This window comes from Enhydra lutris, unplaced genomic scaffold (genome assembly GCF_002288905.1).
Source record: "Enhydra lutris kenyoni isolate GAN:26980312 unplaced genomic scaffold, ASM228890v2 scaffoldscaffold2, whole genome shotgun sequence".
Classification (NCBI taxonomy): domain Eukaryota; kingdom Metazoa; phylum Chordata; class Mammalia; order Carnivora; family Mustelidae; genus Enhydra; species Enhydra lutris.
Window position 1 is genome coordinate 3,146,415 of NW_019154086.1, and position 19,944 is coordinate 3,166,358.

The 19,944-nt window shown below is 40.7% G+C and overlaps 1 protein-coding gene across 1 annotated transcript in view; it reads right to left on the minus strand.

The window, feature by feature from the left end:
* Nucleotides 1-17,046, minus strand: part of LOC111152351 (tumor protein p63 regulated 1) — a 185,488-nt gene extending 168,442 nt beyond the window's left edge. The window contains exon 1 of the mRNA XM_022510864.1: nucleotides 16,847-17,046. The gene's annotated coding sequence lies outside the window, so the exon portion shown is untranslated. The remainder of the gene's footprint in view (nucleotides 1-16,846) is intronic.
* Between the last annotated feature and the right edge of the window lie 2,898 nt (nucleotides 17,047-19,944).

The window sequence follows — 19,944 nt, forward strand, 5'->3', positions numbered from 1 at the left end:
TCATTATGTGTTAGCTGAACAAATGGATCAGTCATAGATATCTTTATTCCATGGAGCACCCATGACAGAAAAGCAAAGAAGGTTCAGCTTAGAGAGTCTCTCTTCTCGATGTGATGGAATCAGACCTGAAAAGAGAAGATTTGAAACCCTTTACTCTGAACCAGGCTCCAAACTGCCAGTTCCCATAAGTTTCACAGGAACAGCAATTTGGAAATGCAATTTTTCCTGTGCTCTCCTGTGACCATGATCTTTTAGCAACCAGTTCTTTAGTCATTGTCTGTAATTAGTCTCCCTGAGTAGTTTGTGAGCTCTGGGAGGGAATGAACCATGGCCTCATTTGTCCTCTTGGATGCCCACAGGATACTTAACCCTATGTTCAGGAGAGTTTGCTCAGTCACAGCAGATGTTGCAGAAGACATCTGCACCACCAGAGACAGAGCAAGGAGAAAGTCACTTCTGCCTCAAACTACCCTAATGGGTAGATGACAAATATGACCACCTTTCCAGAAAGCAGGTCTAGGAATGGAAGGAGTAGAGGAGATCTTTTCCTGAAACCAAAGGGCAATATTTGGAAACAGACACTTGAAAGGGATAGAACAAGACCAGATAGGGAAGTCTGGTCTTAAAAACCTGGTCTTAAAAACAGATACTGTTGGGGCGCCTGGGTGGCTCAGTGGGTTAAAGCCTCTGCATTTGGCTCAGGTCATGATCCCAGGGTCCTGGGATGGAGCCGCGCATCGGGCTCTCTGCTCAGCAGGGAGCCTGCTTCCCTTCCTCTCTCTCTGCCTGCCTCTCTGCCTACTTGTGATCTCTGTCTGTCAAATAAATAAAATCTTTAAAAAAAAAAAACAAAAAAACAAACAAACAAAAAAAAACAGATACTGTTAACTTCTTGTCTTGTTGGTCACCATAACTGAAAGACAATCCATGGTTTTTTGTTGTTTTTTCTTTTTTTAAAGATTTTATTTATTGGACAGACAGAGATTACAAGTAGACAGAGAGGCAGGCAGAGAGAGAGAGGGAAGCAGACTCCCTGCTGAGCAGACAGCCCGATGCAGGGCTCCATCCCAGGACCCTGGGATCATGACCTGAGCCAAAGGCAGAGGCTTTAACCCACTAAGCCACCCAGGCGCCCTGACAATCCATGTTTTAATAGTGAAATATACATTGAAGTCCAATGATGAATACTAAACAAGACATCAAATGGCACAATATTTTTTAGCTAGAAGAAAGTGTTAGAGTAATATCATCCTAAGGCAATTTTGACCCAATTCCACTCCTCCTAGGGAAGAATGTTAACACCTGGGATTCAGCTTGTTCTACAAGGTGCCAAGAAGATCCAAGTAGGTCCAGAGAACACCGCCCAGAGAGGGAAAAGGTAAGAGAACTAAAGCAAAGCATTATTCTCCCATCCAAATAATGAAGGCCAGCATACAGGTATAGAGAAATGAGGACAGTTCTGTTTCAAGAAGGACATTCACATTCATTATAAAATGATTTAAGAAGAGTGGACAGGTCAGAATTCTAATGAATAAGAAGTAAAAAAAATATATACTGGGGCACCTGGGTGGCTCAGTAGGTTAAGCCGCTGCCTTTGGCTCAGGTCATGATCTCAGGGTCCTGGGATCGAGCCCCTCATCGGGCTCTCTGCTCAGTGGGGAGCCTGCTTCTCTCTCTCTCTCTCTCTCTCTCTCTCTGCCTGCCTCTCTGCCTAATTGTGATCTCTCTCTGTCAAAAAATAAAATAAAATAAAATCTTTAAAATAAAAGAAGTAAAATATATATATATATTAGCTTGCTGTAGTTAGATAACAGTCGGAGATGAGGAATAATAACATCTGTCACAAAAGGCCTTTTTGTTTTCTGTATTTCAGTAAGAAAACAGAATATGTTAGTACCTATGAGAATATAATTATATATGTTCATAACTAAATAACATGCACATAAATAAGTCCAGAATATTAGGAAGTAAGGGTCAGTGTATGTTTACGTGTGGCCTCTGCTACAGCTACTGTTAAAGCAATAAGCAGCATGACATAGAATAGTTCGTAAATGACTGAGAAAATTAAAATACTGCTGGTGATATGCACGGTTCCTTGGTTTTAGGAAGGCGCATATCAAGGCTGGCTTCCTGGGGGAGAATGCTGTTTGGTTATGCTCAGCCTTCTGCAAATGTATGACTTCACTCACAAAGCAATCAAGGGGGTGTAGGAACATGGACCAGAGAAGGATCAATCCAGTCATGTGTAAGTGTCGTCAGCAATGCCATCTTCATATGTTAAGCGCACATATATGTTGTAATAATGCGTCTCAATTTCTTTATCTGTGAAAATCTGCCTGTGGATGCCTGCCCTGCTTACTCTATGAGATTGTTCGTGAAGATCAAATGAAAAGGTTTTGAAAGTCCTTTGCAAATGATAGAGAGCACCTTGATCTTGCATCTTTTGAAGAGTCATTAGTATATTATCCTAAAAGAAAGAGGAGTTAATAAAATAATGTCTGAGCAGTAGCTTTCCCATTCCCTGAAAGATGAGAAGGGGAAAGTGGTCATGTCCAAAGCCTTTAGGGAAAGCGACTCCTATCTTGCTGAAGGCAGTTACTGGCAAAATGCGGGGGATGATAGTGAGGAGACACTGTGTTTAGACGAGGGATGTGCCAGATCTTCCCAGGAGGCAACCATTCCAACTAGGCCAGGAGACCAGATAGAAAATGAAGCCCAATTTGATGCCGATGCTTGCCAGAGTCATCCATATATACACTTCCTGCCTCTAGAGTATCTCTTCGGAATATCAACTTGGTAAAAGAACATCTGGGGTTTATATAATATGTCCTATTTGTGAATGGAGAAATTCAAGTCAATGGATAAGTGTGGCCACTCTTTGAGAGCTTCTCTTTTGAGGTAAGTATTACCTAGTGTAGGTTGGAGTACAGTGTTATTGTTTAGCAGTATCTCTGCATCTAAGAACTTCAATCATGACCCTGCATGGTGTTTAAAGAGATCACTGAACTGTTTGACATTTTCCAAAATAAATATATATTTAAATATAATATCCATGAAGGATATCTTATCTTCCCTTCTTTTTATTTTAATGTAAATTTTACTTAGTTAACATACAATGCAATATTCGTTGCTGGAGTAGTTGTCTTCTCTTCTTATTGAGCTAGGGCCAATCTCATACCTAGTACCATCCCTGGTTAATATTATTCATCACTTCTTCTCTTGCATCCCACCCAAAATAAGGAAAGTCAGGCTTCAAATGCCATTAATGTTGGACTGTGAAATTCTGTTAAGAAACAGTAATTTTCCCACCAAACCCTAGGCAGTGGATAAAATTATTGGAAAATACTAGAGAGTAGTTGAAATCAACTCTTTCTTTGGAAGTGATTGGATGTAGACTCTTCAATGTAGGAGGCAGCTTATTTAATGCTAGTTCAGTATCATACCCAGTATAGATGTCTCTAAGACTATTACTTTGTTTCACTAATAATAGTATGTATCTAGAGATTTAGATTGCATGGTAAAGAAAGTGAGATTAAACAGTACATTTTTAGATGCTGTGCTGACATATCTGAACAAAGAAAGAGAGATATTATTTAAAAATAACTGATATCTCTAGCATATTTTAAATTCATCATGTCTAGTGGCAATGCCAACTCCTTTTTAAAATAGCACTACTATTTAATTTATAATTTGTTTATAATATCTAATATAGTTTAGATAGAATATTATATAACTAATATAATAAACATAGTACAAATATAATAGAAAGACATCTAGGTATTTTTTTAAAAAAAGACTACAGAATAGGACAGAGCATGATCTTAGTTTTTATACAAATAAAATATGGCTATGTATAAAGTTTTACAAAGATAACCACAAAAATGTTAACATTGGTTTTCTCTAATACTGGGATTATAGATATTTTTCCTTAATTATATTTTCTAATTTTCTACAATAAAAATATTTTAAAGAGGATAAAGTGAAAAAGAAGTATTAGTTCTAGCCAAAACATTTGAAAACTTAATGGTTTTTTAAGCACACACATTTTTTAAACTTTATTTTATTTTTTCAGTGCACCAAGATTCATTAAGCACACACATTTTCATCACAGATCTCTTATTCTCCAGCACTCAGTGGCAGAGATAAATTCTGTTTTTTTACAGAAAATGCATCAAAATTTGGCCCTCAGAAATTCCCCCAAAATTAAAATCAGAAGGCTAAAAATCATACACAGATAAAGACTATTTTCTGTACACAGATAGTTGGGCTATTGGGCAATGACTTTTGTCTGCCCACTGATATGCAAAGGCTGTATTCAGGAAATAAAATCAAAAGAAAGTGAGAGATGGACAAAGGTACTGTCTCTTAGGCAAGTTTTATCACAAAGAGTTATGAAATCACTATGTGGACCACAAGTTACGAACCAGTTATGTAAATTCTGTAAGGGAAAAAGGTGGGGGAAACATTTGTCTTAGAGAGATAAGTCCAATACACTTCCAATAAGCAGATCCTCTGAGAACAAAGCCCTTATTTACAAGTGGACTGGACAGAGTAATTTGGCAGAAGTTGCAGGTTTCCAGCAAAAGGTCACAGCATGGGATGTGGAGTTAGAAAAGAGGCAGCAGGCCCCTCATTTTGAAGATAGTCCTGGGGAAGTGGCAGGGAGGGGGCCTGTTGAGGGGAACCCTTCCACACCAACCTGACCTTGCCATAGGTCAGATTCAAAAACATCAATTTGAAACAAACTAGCATAAAATACTTTCCTTTATACCCACTGCATTGTGCCAAACAGACTTGGAAGTCATACTATAACCTTTCTTGAGAAGAGGTCAAGAGAAAATGCCTGGCCAAGGGAATCCACATTCCAAAACACAGCCCTGAATTTCCTTCACACCTGCTAACTCTTCAATGATTCTTTGTGTGTATTTCTGAAATACATCCTTTCTTTTAGCAGAGATGACTTCACTTATGTGGTATTGAACAGGTTCTTATTTTCTTTTCCTTTTATGCTTTTTATTCTCCCCCAACTTTTGTAAAACTTTCATTTTTGTTTGTTTTCAGTTGTCAAGCTGCAATCCTGTTTGGGAGCTGGGCCCATCAGTAGGAGTGGCTAAGTTACACAACTTAGCTTCCTCTCCTGGAGCCTAGACGATGTCTTTGCTTTTGATTTAAGTGCTGCTTTGTGGGGGATGTGTCAAAATCACTGACCCGCAACTCAAAGGCACAAATGTTTGGAGAGTTAATTAAACCAGCTCTTCCACAAGACAATAGACAAGAAATAGTAAAGACATAAATTGATTCATTTCATGCAATCAATTCCTGTATCAGGACAGAGACTGGCACAGTAGAGAAATCTTTGGAGTCAGACAGGTTTGGGCTTCAATCCAGACCCCACAACTTACCAGCTGCCTGAGGTTGGGTAGCAATTTAAAAATCCTTAGCTTCCATTTTTTTCAAATGTGTATAGATTCAATATTTACCTTGCAGGACAGGATAGGAATGAGAGGAACTAATGGTTTAAAAACCTAACAAAGTACCTAAACTATAATAGAGTGTTACTGAAAGATTTCCAGGAAAAGGAAGCTAGAAGTCTAATGATCAACAGAATCTATGTTAGAGACACTTGAACGGTTGGGATCAGAGCATGTAGTAACTCGTGATGGTGGGGAAGTCTTGTAGGCTTTCATACAAGCCTCAGATTTGTAAGTCATTGGGTACATTGACTCAGATGTGAGTCATCTCTTCTCTCTGGGCACTGTCTTTTTCACATAGAGGAGGGGACTTGAACTACTTGGCCCCCACATTTCCTTCCAGTTCTCTTAGTCTGGGACTCAACACAGGCCTGGTTTGGAGCCCTCATTCTAAACTGAAGTAGAGAGCTAAAAGGCCATTTTCAAAGCAGATGAAATACCAAAAATAACAAGATGGAATACATTTGTTTTTATCACCTTCATCCCAGTACAAATCAAAACTTACTAGTCCTTGGTTATAGATTTACAGAGTCACATCTTTAAGAGAACCAGGGATACGAAATCAATAAGAAGAACAAGTTACTAGTTTGTTTTGGTTTTGGATTGTTTTTTTTTTTAATCTTTTTTTTTTTAAGATTTTATTTATTCACTTGACAGACAAAGATCACAAGTAGGCAGAGAGAGAGGAGGAAGCAGGCTCCCTGCCGAGCAGAGAGCCCAATGAGGGGCTCGATCCCAGGACCCTGGGATCATGACCTGAGCTGAAGGCAGAGGCTTTAACCCACTGAGCCACCCAGGCGTCTCTTGGTTTTGGTTTTTAATTCAACAAGCAAGAAACACCAAATATTGGGAACTTCTTGCCTGGTTTCATTAGCTGTTCCCTCCAATTAGTGAGGGTGGCACTTTGGAGAGGATGCCCTTCCTAGGCACTCATCCTTCCCTCCATCCTGCCCACCTGCCCCATTCAAGGTCAAGTTGTTCTCCTACCACAACCAACCACAATGTTGTGGGTCATGGCCTCCTTTCCACCCTCTGAAGTGACCTAGCCATAACTTCTTGGATCCATTCACATAGTGGAAGCTTCCATTGAGAGGATTTAATCTTAGAATAAAGGATTTCATCTTTTTCAACTGGCTATATAACTACAATTCAAAGATGAAACAAAACTAGATCTTCTTGTATGAAGTTGAGAGCCTCATGGAAGGGGTAATGATTTAAGCATCAATCCTAAATTAGATAGGTTTAAAATTAAAGATATTTGTTGTATCAACTATGTGTACACACCCCTAGTGGAATATAATGGAACCATTAGAAATCATATTTTTAAGACAGTTACATGATGTATAAAAATTCACACAATAATGTTAAGTAAAAAAGCAGGTCCAATGCTACACATAACCTAGGTTTTATTTTTAAAACCTAAAGTATACATAAATAAGCACAGAAAAGTCCTAGAAACTAACATACAGAAGTGTTAAAGTGAGCTTCTCTCTTGGAGGGGGAGGTTGTAAAAGATGTCACAGCATAAGCCTGTAGTCAAATATTAATTGACATGAAAAGATATATTATTATGAAACAGAAATGCAGATTAAAAATATTATATTAAAATCACCCACACATGTATTAGAAACACATGCACCAAAATGTTATGAATGATTATCTCTGCATGACTGGCTTATGGATGATTTTTACTTTCTTCTTTACATTTTTCTAACTTTTCTAAATTTTATTTTTGCATTAGACATACATTATAGTTATGTTCCAGGACCCCCAAAGTGTGAAAACTAATGTTTCAAGGATGTGTATCAAATGAGTATGTCAGAGTCATGGGGGTGTGGGCACAAAAGGAATTGATTGAAATATAAGAATAAACATCTAAGACCTCAGAAAACAGGTGGAGAAAGAGGCAATCACACAAGAAATCTTACCAAAGGTAGTGGTGACACAAGGAGCTTAGAAGGGCTCCATCCTAGTCAGAGATCATTCTACCTGTAGGCTATGGAAATACACTTGTTTTTAATGCCCCTCTCGTAGCCCCACCCTACCACCTTAAGACAGCTTTCTCTCGCTATCCAAACTCATTTGAGACGGATTTTCTCAATAAGATGAAGCATTACCTGCACATAAGATAAGTGGGTTTCCCTTTGGAGGCACTAGAGATTCCTCTAGGTCAGAAACCATCCTTTGTGCTTCTTTGTATCCTCCCCCCTCCCCTCAGTATCAACCCCCAGTGCTCCCAACAGAAGGATGCTTACTAAATGTTTACTAGATACACCACATGGGGTACGGCAGAGGACAAGGGTAGAGTAGCAAGGGGAACCCATGGGTAATCTGCCTAGCACTACCAACCACAGCCCGTATGGCTTCCATGACAATGATTTGAAGAGATTTTGGTGACTTGACAGTGAGGCGAACAGTGGTAACACAGGCAAAGAAGTCCTGTGTTGAGAGATTTTCATTTATAGGGATTGATACTGATGACCATTTGGAGCCATTTAACATTTCTTATTACATTGTAGGTCATACATAAAAGCAAAAGGAAAGGGAATCTTCCCCTAAATCTACCATGCAGAGAAAATGAAAGTAAATTTTCATGTGTATCTTTTAAGATTTCCATTTATATCTGTATATAATATCATTTTTTACTTCCAAAATGAAGTTATGCTGTAAATATTGTTTCAAAAGCTGCCTTTTACACTTCAGATATTGAGGCATATATTGTACATATACTTGCTATGTTGAATATTACACTGGGTGCCAAACACTTGGCTTTAACTGCATTGGCTGATTTCAAACTCATCACAGCCCTGTGGTCCAAGTATTGGAGTTACCCTCATTTTACAGATTAGGACTCTGAATCTCAGAAAAGTTGAGGAATTTGCTCAGGGTCACACAGTTAGTGATAAGAGCTCTAAGTTGATCAAAATTCTCTCAAACCTCAAGGCTCTGTTTTCTGTCAGTGCACTAAACTATTCAGTTAATAAATAATTTCCTACAGTAGCATATTGGGGGCCATAAAGGCTTTGTTATGCCATCATCACTATTTATTTAACTCAACCCTTATTGTTTCTTATTCGTGTTGCTGCTTCTTTACCTTGCTTTTTTAATGACTATGCACTGAAGATCCTTGCAGGTAAAACTTTTCAAGATCCTTACATTTTTCCTTTGTATAAATTGCAGAAATGGAAATGCTGGGTCAAAGAGTTTGTAGATTTCAGGTGTTTGATAGATATGGCCACATTACCCCTCCCAGAAATGTTGTAAAATTTAAGTCTCTGTAGAATCTGAAGACAATTTATATGTGAAATCTAAGAAAGAGAAAGAGAGAAAGAAATCAACCAACCAATCAATCTAAAGCGAAAACAAAAAAAACCAAGCTCATAGATAGAGATTGGTAGCTGCCAGAGGTAGAGATTGGCAGATGCGCAAAATGGTGGAAGGGATTAAAAGGTAAAGATTTGGGCGCCTGGGTGGCTCAGTGGGTTAAAGCCTCTGCCTTCAGCTCAGGTCATGATCCCAGGGTCCTGGGATCGAGCCCCACATCGGGCTCTCTGCTCAGCGGGGAGCCTGCTGACTCCTCTCTCTCTCTCTGCCTGCCTCTCTGCCTAATTGTGATCTCTGTCAAATAAATAAATAAAATCTTTAAAAAAAAAAAAGGTAAAGATTTCCAGTTATAAGATAAATAAGTCTTGGGATGTAATATACAGCATGGTGACTACAATTAATAACATTGTGTTGCATATTTGAAAGGTGCTGAGAGGGTAGATCTTAAAAGTTCTCATCACAAGGAAAGAAAGACTCTTGTAATGATGTACATTACACCATTGATGTAACGTAATAGACATTAACTAGATGCATTACGGTGATCATTTCACAATATATGCAAGTACCGGTTCATTACACTGTGACCTGAAACTAATATAATGCTACATGTCAATTATATTTCAATAAAAATTTAAAAAAATATATAGTCAATTTTCCTGCATGTCAGGAGAAAATTTTGTAATTTTAAAAAATACGCGTTTTGCAATTAATGGTTTAAATGAGTGCAGTATTTGCTTTATCTTGCAATGTTTTTTCTAAATTATGAGTTTGAAAGGTTGGGGGGATGTGTGTGTTTGGACTTTTATTAGTTTCATTGTTTGGTCTTACTGATCCATAAGAATTCTTCATTTTACTAAATGCATAAACAAACAAATGGTCATAATGTCAACAGCTCTTAATGATTATAGTAACACTACTAAATGTTACAGGTGTGTGTAATGATGGTATAACATTTTCAGTATAGGCTTATCAGTTATACAGGCTTAGGTATGTCTGACTAAAAGGCACAATGAACCACACCAGTTGGCTTCTAAAGTTGTAAGTTTGACTTGCCTAACTTACTAACTGCATATAAGAATATCTTGAACTTGGGGACTCTACTTTTTTTTCCTGTGTGATATAAATTAGTCTTCACAGTGCAACACTACATGGTACAAAATATTTCTTTTTAATTTATCAATTCAAACATATTTTGGGGAGCCATTTCTGTGCCAACCATGGTGCTCGGGAGGACAGAGAAATGGAGAGTAGAAGAAAACCTGCAAATAAAATTTCTGCCCTTAAGGAGTAAATTGTCTATAAAAGAATCAGTCTGCCAAAAGATAATTATTAGATGGCTGGATAAAGATCTAGATAGGCATCTGCTCAAAGTGCAAAGAAGAATTCTAGGGGCAGTGCAGAGTCATGCTGAGCTGTCTGAAGCTATATGGATCTAAGAGTTCTTATACAAAGCAAAACACCAAACAGACATGTGCTTTTCTGGGCTGGGTCAAATAATATAGGTTTCAATGTATCCCTGATTACAGAGTAGTAATATCCCAGTTGGAACCCACGTAGGGTTGAAGACCCAGAAATTTGTGGTTGGAGCTCCATGTAAACAGGAAGAGCTTTAATCATGTATGGACTTCAAGTGGAAAGAAAGCAGCAGACGCCATTAAGGATGTATTATATATTGAATTCTTACAAAAAAAAAAAAAAAAAAAAACGAAAAAGACAAGAAATTGTATTCTTGTGATCCAGCATGGAAATGGTTCAACACGAAGTCCTGTGTTGGTCATCCTTGGAAGATTCTTTCCAAATATGACAAGTTTGCTCTGATGCAGATGCTGAGTTCCCTCCCAAGGCCCCAGACATCCCGCATCTGGTTAAATCGCACTTACAGTTCAGGAAGCACTGCTGTGAAGTCCAGATTCCCTGGGATGTATGAAAGGGGCTTAAACAATGACAAAGTCAAAGCTTCGTAAAGCTTTATAGAGCATTCTAAGGCTCCGAAATTATCTTTGTAGTTTGAGGCTGTGGCAGAGAAGAGAACAATGAATTTGACTTTCAGAGCCCAGATTTGAGTCCCATCTCTTATTAGATTGCTGTGAGGTTTGGGACAGATGACTTCAACCCCCTGAGCCTTATTTTCCTTCCCTGAAAAAAGGTAAGATGATTACCTTTACCAAGACTACTTCACAGAGGTAGAAAAAAGAAAATACTTTATGTGTATCAGTTAGTTTATAAGCTCTCTAAAAGTATTTTTTGGTCATTGCCTCCCACCCTAAGTGGGGGGGGAATGCCTCCCTCTTTCTCCCTCCACTTTGTGTCCATTTTCTCTGGGTCCTTCTACAAATGAGCTCCTTGGAAAGAACATCTGTATTCATCAGCTCCAATTCCTCTTATTCCATTCTCTTCAGAACCCACCCAGCCATACTGCTTTCTGTGTATTCAGATCTCTGACCTCATCTCCCTCCACCTGTGCCATCTGGCCTCCCTCTTCTCCTCAGAAATCTTCTGCACTTGGATCTCAGAAAGCATGGCACTCACCTAGTGTGGGCCACCACTCCAGCTGTTGCTTCTCCATCTTTTGTCTTGGTTCCCATGGAACCAGAGAGAAGTAGTGGGTGGTGGGAGTAGAAAGAGTAGTCTGCTCCAGATACAGATGGTAAAGGGACACACTGTCTATAGAAAATGTAAATGAAAAATACTCTTCATTATTATCATGTGCTGAGGATTCTAAACAATTTCAGTGAAGATCTCTCTACTGGTATAGAACTGCCCCCACCATGCCCCTTTCCCTTTAGTACACTGTTGACTGGGTTCTCACCTCCCTAACCCAAAATCTTGCAGTATCCAGGTCAGCCCTTCAATCTCTCACTTACTTTGTTTCTTTCTTTCCTTCTTTCTTTCTTCTTCTTCTTCCCTTTTTTTTTTTTTTTTTGGTGTATACTAACTCCTTTGATAAACTTATTTAATTTCATTGATGTAAATATCATGTATATATTGGTGACTTTTTGTCTTCAGTTCAGATATCCTCATTGAATCTCAGATTTGTATATAAACTCACTAATCCACATCTCCAACTTAACCTGTCTAAAAGTAATCTAATGTTCCTTCAAAACTTGTCCCTGCTATGGTCTTCTCCATCTCAGACAGAAGACAGTAGTAGTACTGGTACTGGTAGAAAGCCAGTTGCTCATCAAAAGCCTTGGAGCCATCCTTGGCTCCTTCTTGTCCCATTATTCACCATTCAATCCATGTCAACCATAAGATGCAAACACATGTCCTCATCTCTGCCACTACCAACCTGTCTAAGCTTCCACATCACTTATCCAGATTATAAGTAACTCCTTTATGAACCCCCCTGTTTCTGCCTGGCTTCTCCCTACCCCACCCTCATCGATTCTCAACACACAGACCAAGGACTTCCTTTGAAATGTAAGTTAGACCATGTCATTCCTCTGTCCAAAAATCTGCAAATGGCTCTCATTTTACTCAGAGTGAAAGTCCAAGTCCTTATTTTGTCTGACAGGGCCTGCATTTCACTGTACCCTTCCCCACCCTGCCATCATCCTTCTAGCTTTATTTCTAAGGATTTTTCTGCTCAGTCTACTCTCTGCGATATACTTTAAAGGGACAGGCAGATATGCTTCTGTTTGGGGACCTTTACCCTTGCTACTCTAGATGTGTGGACCACAATTTGCCCAGTTATTTACATAACACATTCCCTTGTATCATTAGGATCTTTACTCAAATAACAACTTATTTCTCCTCAAGCACCCTCTCCAAAATCTCAACTCTCCAAGACTTCCTGTATCTTTCCCTATTTTTTCTCTATATCTTATATATTCTATATTTTACTGATTGATTTGTTTATTTTTCATCTGTCTCATGAGACATGGAAGCTACTTGGGGGTAGAGATTATTTCTTTTTGTTCATTGTAGAGGTTTTCCCAAACCCTAGAATCCATATTCAATAAATAGTTTTGAAAGAATGAAACTTGAAGTGATGTTTGTATTGAACAGATATTCAATGGATACCTTTAAATGAATCTCTGTGCCACGTCACCTGCGTACTTCCTTCAAGCACAGGCCTTTGAGATGTGGGTACAATGCTGATCCAATCTCACAGACAAACATGTGCATGAAAATTAGAACAGTTTGGTCAATTACACAAACACCTTGTGGTATGTGTGGAAACATTGTTCTGGTGACTGGTGGAGTCCTTCACAAGACCAGAACCTTCCCTTCGGCCCATCAGGAATGCTATAAACCACAGTGAAGCCTTCAAATATTTGCAGAATTCTCCAGCAGTGTTTTAAGGAAAGAGCTGAGGACTAGGACATCCAAGAACCTTCTATAACTATTCCTTTGGTGGGGGTGACTGCTTTCCAGACCAAAGGAAAAAGCTTATCAGATAAAAATAACACTCTATATCTCACAAGAACTTATGCACATCACTTTTACAACTTTCAGATAACCCAGAAGAATAAACTTTCTCTAAAAAAAAAAATAAAAAAATCTTAACCTTTTCCCCCCACCGAGTATTCCTTACAAGTTCTCAACATATTTTAAAAAATATTTTAATCCATCTTTGTAATTCTTCTGTATATTACCACTTTGCCTTAGTCCCTAAGCAGCTGATACTGTCTACCATGTTTAGAAGTGTTCGGTTCTCTTTTTTTCCTCTTAATTTTTTTCGGAAAACCTAAAGCTAAACTTAGTTGTACCTACATGGATGTTCTGTCACTGCCAAGGTATGGACTTGGGTAGCCATGAACTTGGATTAAATGTCTCGTCAATAGTTTTAATGTTCCTTGAATCCACCACGTTGTGCCTCCTCTGAAGCCCTTAGCTTGTCACTCAGCACCTGAGATCTGGTACAGACCCACCTTTCTAGCTTCAATCCCACTGGCCCTATATGTACCCACAACAAATACTCTCTCTCTCAAGTACACTTCAGATAGCATTGAATGAGTTTATTTAAATTCTTCTTTTGCTAGAAACTCTTCCTACCTCTATCTGTCCAAAGCCCAGGTCAAATACAATTTCTTCCTTACAGCCATCCTGGTGACAACCTACATAGTTTCCATGAATATCTCTTTACTCAGAAAAACCAACAACATTGGCTTTCTTCTTCTTGTAGCATTTATTATTTTTTATCCTGTATTGCGGTTATTTGTGTAAGCCCCTTTGGGGAAGTGCCTTTGCTCTTCATCCCTAAATCCCCCAGCTTAGAATGATGCACACTATAAGTGATCAAGAAATGATTATCTTATTAGTGAATGGATTACAGAAAATGTATTATTGGGCTCGTGTCCAGAATTTCAGCAATTTGTTCTGTATTCTTTGGGAATGTGGAGCATTGTGTTGTATTCTATGTGCAATCACACACCATAATTTCTTTTCTTATTTTTGTGACATTGATCTATTGAGTAGAGAGTATTACCCTGTGCTTTTCATTTTTTCTCTTGTGGGCACCCAGAGATTGTACTGCAACCGTGTCAGTAGCTGAATACTTAAGCTTCCTAATCACTGAGCTTTGACATTTGGTTTAATATCCTGGGTTGGTATCAGGGCCAATGGCATGTTCTTCTAAGTCATCATTTCTCTTCCTACCTCGCAAATAATAAGAGGTTAGGACTAAAGAATTAATTTCACCTCCTCCCTGGTGACATTGATCTGTGGCCTGGCCTATCACTGTGTGGAACTAGGTTTCCCGTGACACAGAATGATTTGAGCCCATGACAGATTAGAAGAGACCAGCACTGACAAATGAAAATACATGGTAGCCGAAATCAGGTCCCACAGACATGTGAATGACTGAGGAATGCATGGTCTGTCTACAAGAAGCACATGCTGCCCAGACCCACCTGATATGTTTTCCATGTGAATATTTGTACCCACTATAGCCAGATCTTCTGATCTTCCTTAAAAATGATATATCTGAACTTTTACAAGAAATTCCCTGGATGTTAGATACTTGCAACCGGTTCAATTTGGTTTACCACTGCACCACAAACAAAACAAATCTGAATGCCGGACTCACCTGTGGCCACTGTCTGCAGTCCCTGTATTAAAGGAACTCTAGACCTCAACCCTGCCATTGAACTCCATAATTCTGAATTCAAGATCAATCAGCATGACAACCAGTTAAACTGGGTGACACCTCTCGTATCTAAAAGATACAAAAATGTAGATTGGCTGAGCAAAATGAAGATGCTGCCACTGCTTGCACGTCTCCTAACCCTACATGTAAGAAGAAGTTCTGGAATTTGGTTGAAACAAATATTGCACAAGAACCAAGCTAATAAGGAAAGCGTCTTCTCTAGCAAACTCCCCTACTCTCTACAGGGTATAATATTTCCATCAAATGCTAAGAAAAGGCCAAAGTGCTATAACATGTTTCATTGAAAGGAATCTTAAAGGACATCTGGGTCCAATCCCCCAAATGACACAGCTCCTGCTTCTGCTTCCCAGCACTATTCACTATGCACCATGGGCAGTGAAAGAGTAGGAATGTGTGTTTGACTGACAGCTTTAATGATTGTTGGCCTTGTGGCCTTGTGCACATCATGTCATCTTTCTGGGCTTCAGTTTCTCCATTTTGAATACGGTAATTGATTAAGTGACTTCTTCAAGATGCTTACAGCCGGGCACTAAGGATATACAGAAGTCTGCCAAAGACGGTGTAACATGGCAACCCACTGCGTTGTGGTGGGCTCATGGGGATGAATATTAGCACTGTCATAACAAACTCAAACACACGCACATACACACACACACACACACACACACACACACTTGCACAAAATATTTCCTTCCACAACTAAGAATGATACAACCTTTTGAGCATGAAGGGAAAATGATAGCTAAAATTAGCATCTTAAAAAATAAACTACATAATCACTGAAGATGAGATTTTCTTAAAACTATAGAACAATGAGATATAATGATAGCTGTCATAAGAGAGGAAATTGCAGGAGTCAATTTGAAAAGGATTTGGGGGTGTTCCCTCCCCCCTCATTGAGATCTGTTTTCCACATACCACAGGAAGATGGAGAAGCTAAATATTTCCCCAGGGCTTTTGTGAGCTGTGCCTCATAAGGCTCCTGCTGACATTAGGAGAGTGTCATCCAGCCCCAGATGCAAGCCTTCTCATACAGAGAGTGAGAGCATATTTCGGGCTCCACGGAGCCGTTTTCCCACATTTGCATATCACTTTTTGGTTTGCAAGGCCTCTTTATATACATATTCTCATTTATTCTCTAGAAGCAGCCCTATCTGATGGAGCCTATATAGCATTATAAGATCTGTCTCGGATGAGTTCAAAAATATCCCTCCCAACCTGCCTATAAGGAAATAACACCTTTTGTTTCTCATTGGACAGTGCAGGAAGCCCTTTCACTTTTCGTGGCTTTTTGAAATAAAGTATGACCTGCTGGGTCGTAAAAAAGAGGAAGAGAGGGACGCCTGGGTGGCTCAGTGGGTTAAAGCCTCTCTTCCTTCGACTCAGGTCATGATCCCAGCATCCTGGGATCGAGCCCCGTGTAGGACTCTCTGCTCAGTGGGGAGCCTGCTTCCCCCCCACCTCTGCCTGCCTCTCTGCCTGCTTGTGATCTTTGTCTGTAAAATAAATAAAATCTTAAAAAAAAAAAAAAAGAGGAAGAGAGAAGGAGGAATCAAATCTAATCTTGGCCTTAGCCTGCTGATCTTCCTAGAACAAATCACTTCCAATCACCAAGCCTCTGTTCACTAAGCCATTGAATAGAGAAAATTATACCTATCCTACTGCTTTTATAAGGCAGTTGAGATCAAAATCAATATATAGATAAGTATGTCAAGTAATTTTATAGGCTGAGGAATGCTGGTCTACAAACCTCATCAATCCCGGGCAGTAAGGACGAAGGGAGGACTTTCCTGTGGGTGGGGTGAGCTGCAAGCCTAGACGAACAGCCTGTCCATGGTGGAAGTGACCAGAAAGCCAGGCGAGGGGCTAGGAGCAATTGACACAGAGAGAGAGAGACCCCATCTCCTTGCAGAACCCGGGACAAGCCAGCTGGTCTTACCTGACAAGGCTGTGGCTGACCCTCAAGGCTCTTCTTTCTCTTCTTTGATGAGGGGGACAGAGCACAGAGAGTGGTTGGCTCAGCTGAAGCCCAACACAAGGGTGCCCTTGGGTTGTCACCCCCTGAGTCTGAACCCTACCTCACCGAGTGGACTGCAAGTTAGGAGCCCGGTCTCAAACAAAGGGTCCGATGAAAGGATTGAGGATGTTTACAGGGCGGAACTCCACCTGTCAGGGACAGGTTTGTGGGTGGGGCCTTTCTCATTCTAGTGGCACACCTCTCTCTCCTCCTCTTCTTCAAGAAGACCTGGATTTTCCTGTCAACTTCCTCTCTGACTGAAATCTTCTCATGAGGTGAGCAGGGGAAGCCTCCTGTCTTTTCCCACACGTCATCTGCAGGCTCCCAATTAGCTACAAGGAAGCTTAAGCCTGAAGCTTTCGTTCTATTGTTAGTATTCTCCTCTGAGGACTTGATTTATTGGCTATCTGGGATCCCGAGCATCATTTCCACTTTCCATCAGAGATATAGAGGACATGCAGAGCAGTCTGTCTCCGTGAGAAGACAGACCCACGTGCAACACCATCTCTGGTCAGTATTTCTTCTAGAGTGTTTGCCACATGGCATGGTTTTCTGTTCAAGTGTATGTCCCTCTCATTAGACTGTGAACCACTGTAGGGAGGTGACCACATCTTATTCTCCCATACATTCCCCACAATGTCCAGCATGTGGCAAGGACCAAATAAATACATACTGAATGAATGATGATCAAAGTTTAATGAGTCCTAATCTGCCATGGAAAGGCTTTGTAACCAATGGGAGAGAACCACCAGCTCCTGAGCTGATATTTTTGGTCATCTGTAAACTGGGGATATCATTCCACCTTCAGAGATATTACATTTGAAAGGATAAGCATAGGAAGTGAACCTAGGATAAGAGTTGACACAGTAACCACTGCTAGAAAATATAATTCCATCATAATTAATTGATCTTGAAACCCAAATAAGACTTTCCTACATAGAGAGTCAGTATATGAAGTATGAGCAGTAAAAAGAGATCACATGTCCTCCGGTCTTTTTACATGCCTCCATAATGTCTAGGACATAATCAATGAGTAGTTAAGTGAGTTATTCAATGAGTAATTAACTGAGCAACCCCCTTGGCCATTCTCAGTTCTCAGTGTAGACAAGGATAGAAAAATGAACTAGACACCGTGTCTGGCATGAAGACTCCAGAAAATAAAATATGTAGAAAGTGATGAGCACCTGAGCACCACAGATAGGATCAGAACCATTGCTGAGGGAAACCCTGAGGAGGGAGAATTCCAGGAAGGCTTCAAGAGGGAGGAGACAGCCTTAGCTCTGGGTTGGTAGGAAGAGTTGGCATTCGACAAGTACAGACGATGCAGTCAACTGTGAGATGGACTGTCCCCTCATGTAACTGATTTAAGCCTTCCATACTACCGACCCCAGGATGAAAAGAGGGCTTCACATAAGCAGTATCTAGGTCACTCGACTTCTACACCACAGAACTACAGGGCCATGAGACATGATTTCAAGACAAATATTATTTCCACTCAGCCATGGTATCTTTCTGGTACTTAGCCGGGGGCAAAGGGGAAAGTGGCTGAGAGGTGCAGGATCCCAGCCTGGGACCAAGTCATGCATCACTGTTTGAAACACGTTGTTTTAAAGGGCAAGAGATTCTGAAAAGACATCTATGTCCACGGGGCAGCTGAGGATCACCAGGCTTCCAGTGGCCACAAGATGCTTCTCCCAGCCTGCGCTGTGCTCCAGCCACCCTGCAGCCTGCAGTAATGGGAGGCAGCAACTCTATAGCCAGGGAGGAGGGCACTGCCATTGAAGATTGTCCCATAAAAATCCTAGGCTCTGGACCCTCTTTGCCACTCCCTGGAACTAACTGGCAAGTAGCTATGTTCTTCCCTGGCCTCAGGTGGCTCTTCTGTGCAAGGGGAATTCTAACACAGACCCCACACACCTGCCCAGGCTGGCGAGGGAGAGCATGAGATTCTGGAGGTGAAATGAACTTTGTTAATGCTAAGTTCTGCCGTGAATGTGCAGCACCATCACGATGGGACATATGATGACATGCGGGATTCACCTCGCCTCTGCTGGCTTCAGGGATAGCGAAGGCTGTGTGCAGGTGTCCTGGTGGCTGACAAATTCCACCACCAAGGAACCGAGAATCACAGAACCATTTTTACCAGAGAAGCACTTAGCCATCATTTCTTTTGGTACCTGGTCCCTTCTCTCTCTTCTGTGATGGCCTTTACAGTTCCCTCTTTACTTTAATCCTGCTGTCACTGGCAGAAAATGTAAGCTGTTGCTTATTTGGGTCAGGAAACATGGGTTTATTAGATCTCCCCTCCAGCCATTTTGCAGGGGGGACAGGGTGATCCTGATGACCCCTAGCTGCCCTCTCCCTGACTTCGGCAGGGTGGCTCCCTTACAGCCACACCCCGGGCAGCAGATGGGTGAGAGAAAGGACAGGTCAGCATGGATCCTCACTAGGTCTGAACCAGAACCCAGGGCTTCCTCCTCATGCTGAGAAGGACTGACACACAGGCATACACCCCGGAGGGTAAATGGGTTGTGTCTGTAGCAATCCCGCATCCCTGCTCCCCAGCCCTGCCTCCTCCCTAGGAGTCTTTTCATAAAGAGGAGCACGGGGATGATATGCAGACACTGAAAGACACTGCTGTCAGAGCCAACAGGAACCTGCAGGCAGGTTACCCTCTGAGGAATGTAGGCAACATGAATTTCCCTTTCTCTTGAGTCCCACAGCACACAGCAGGCTTCACTAGCATCACTCTCTACCGTGGTTATTCTTCTCCCCTGATCCTTATCTGTCTGCTCTCTTTACAAGGAAGGAGCCTTGTCTAAAACATCGTTTTTGGGACCTAGTACAGGACAAAGGTAATAGGGGTGCTCAAGAGATGTCGGACAGAGGGAAGAATGGATGGACAGACCGATAGATGGATGGATGGATAGATGGACAGACGGACAGACAAACACACAGGTGTATGAACTACTCTGCTCCCCTGTGTGGCCCAACAAGGCCCGGCCACTGGAGAAATGACA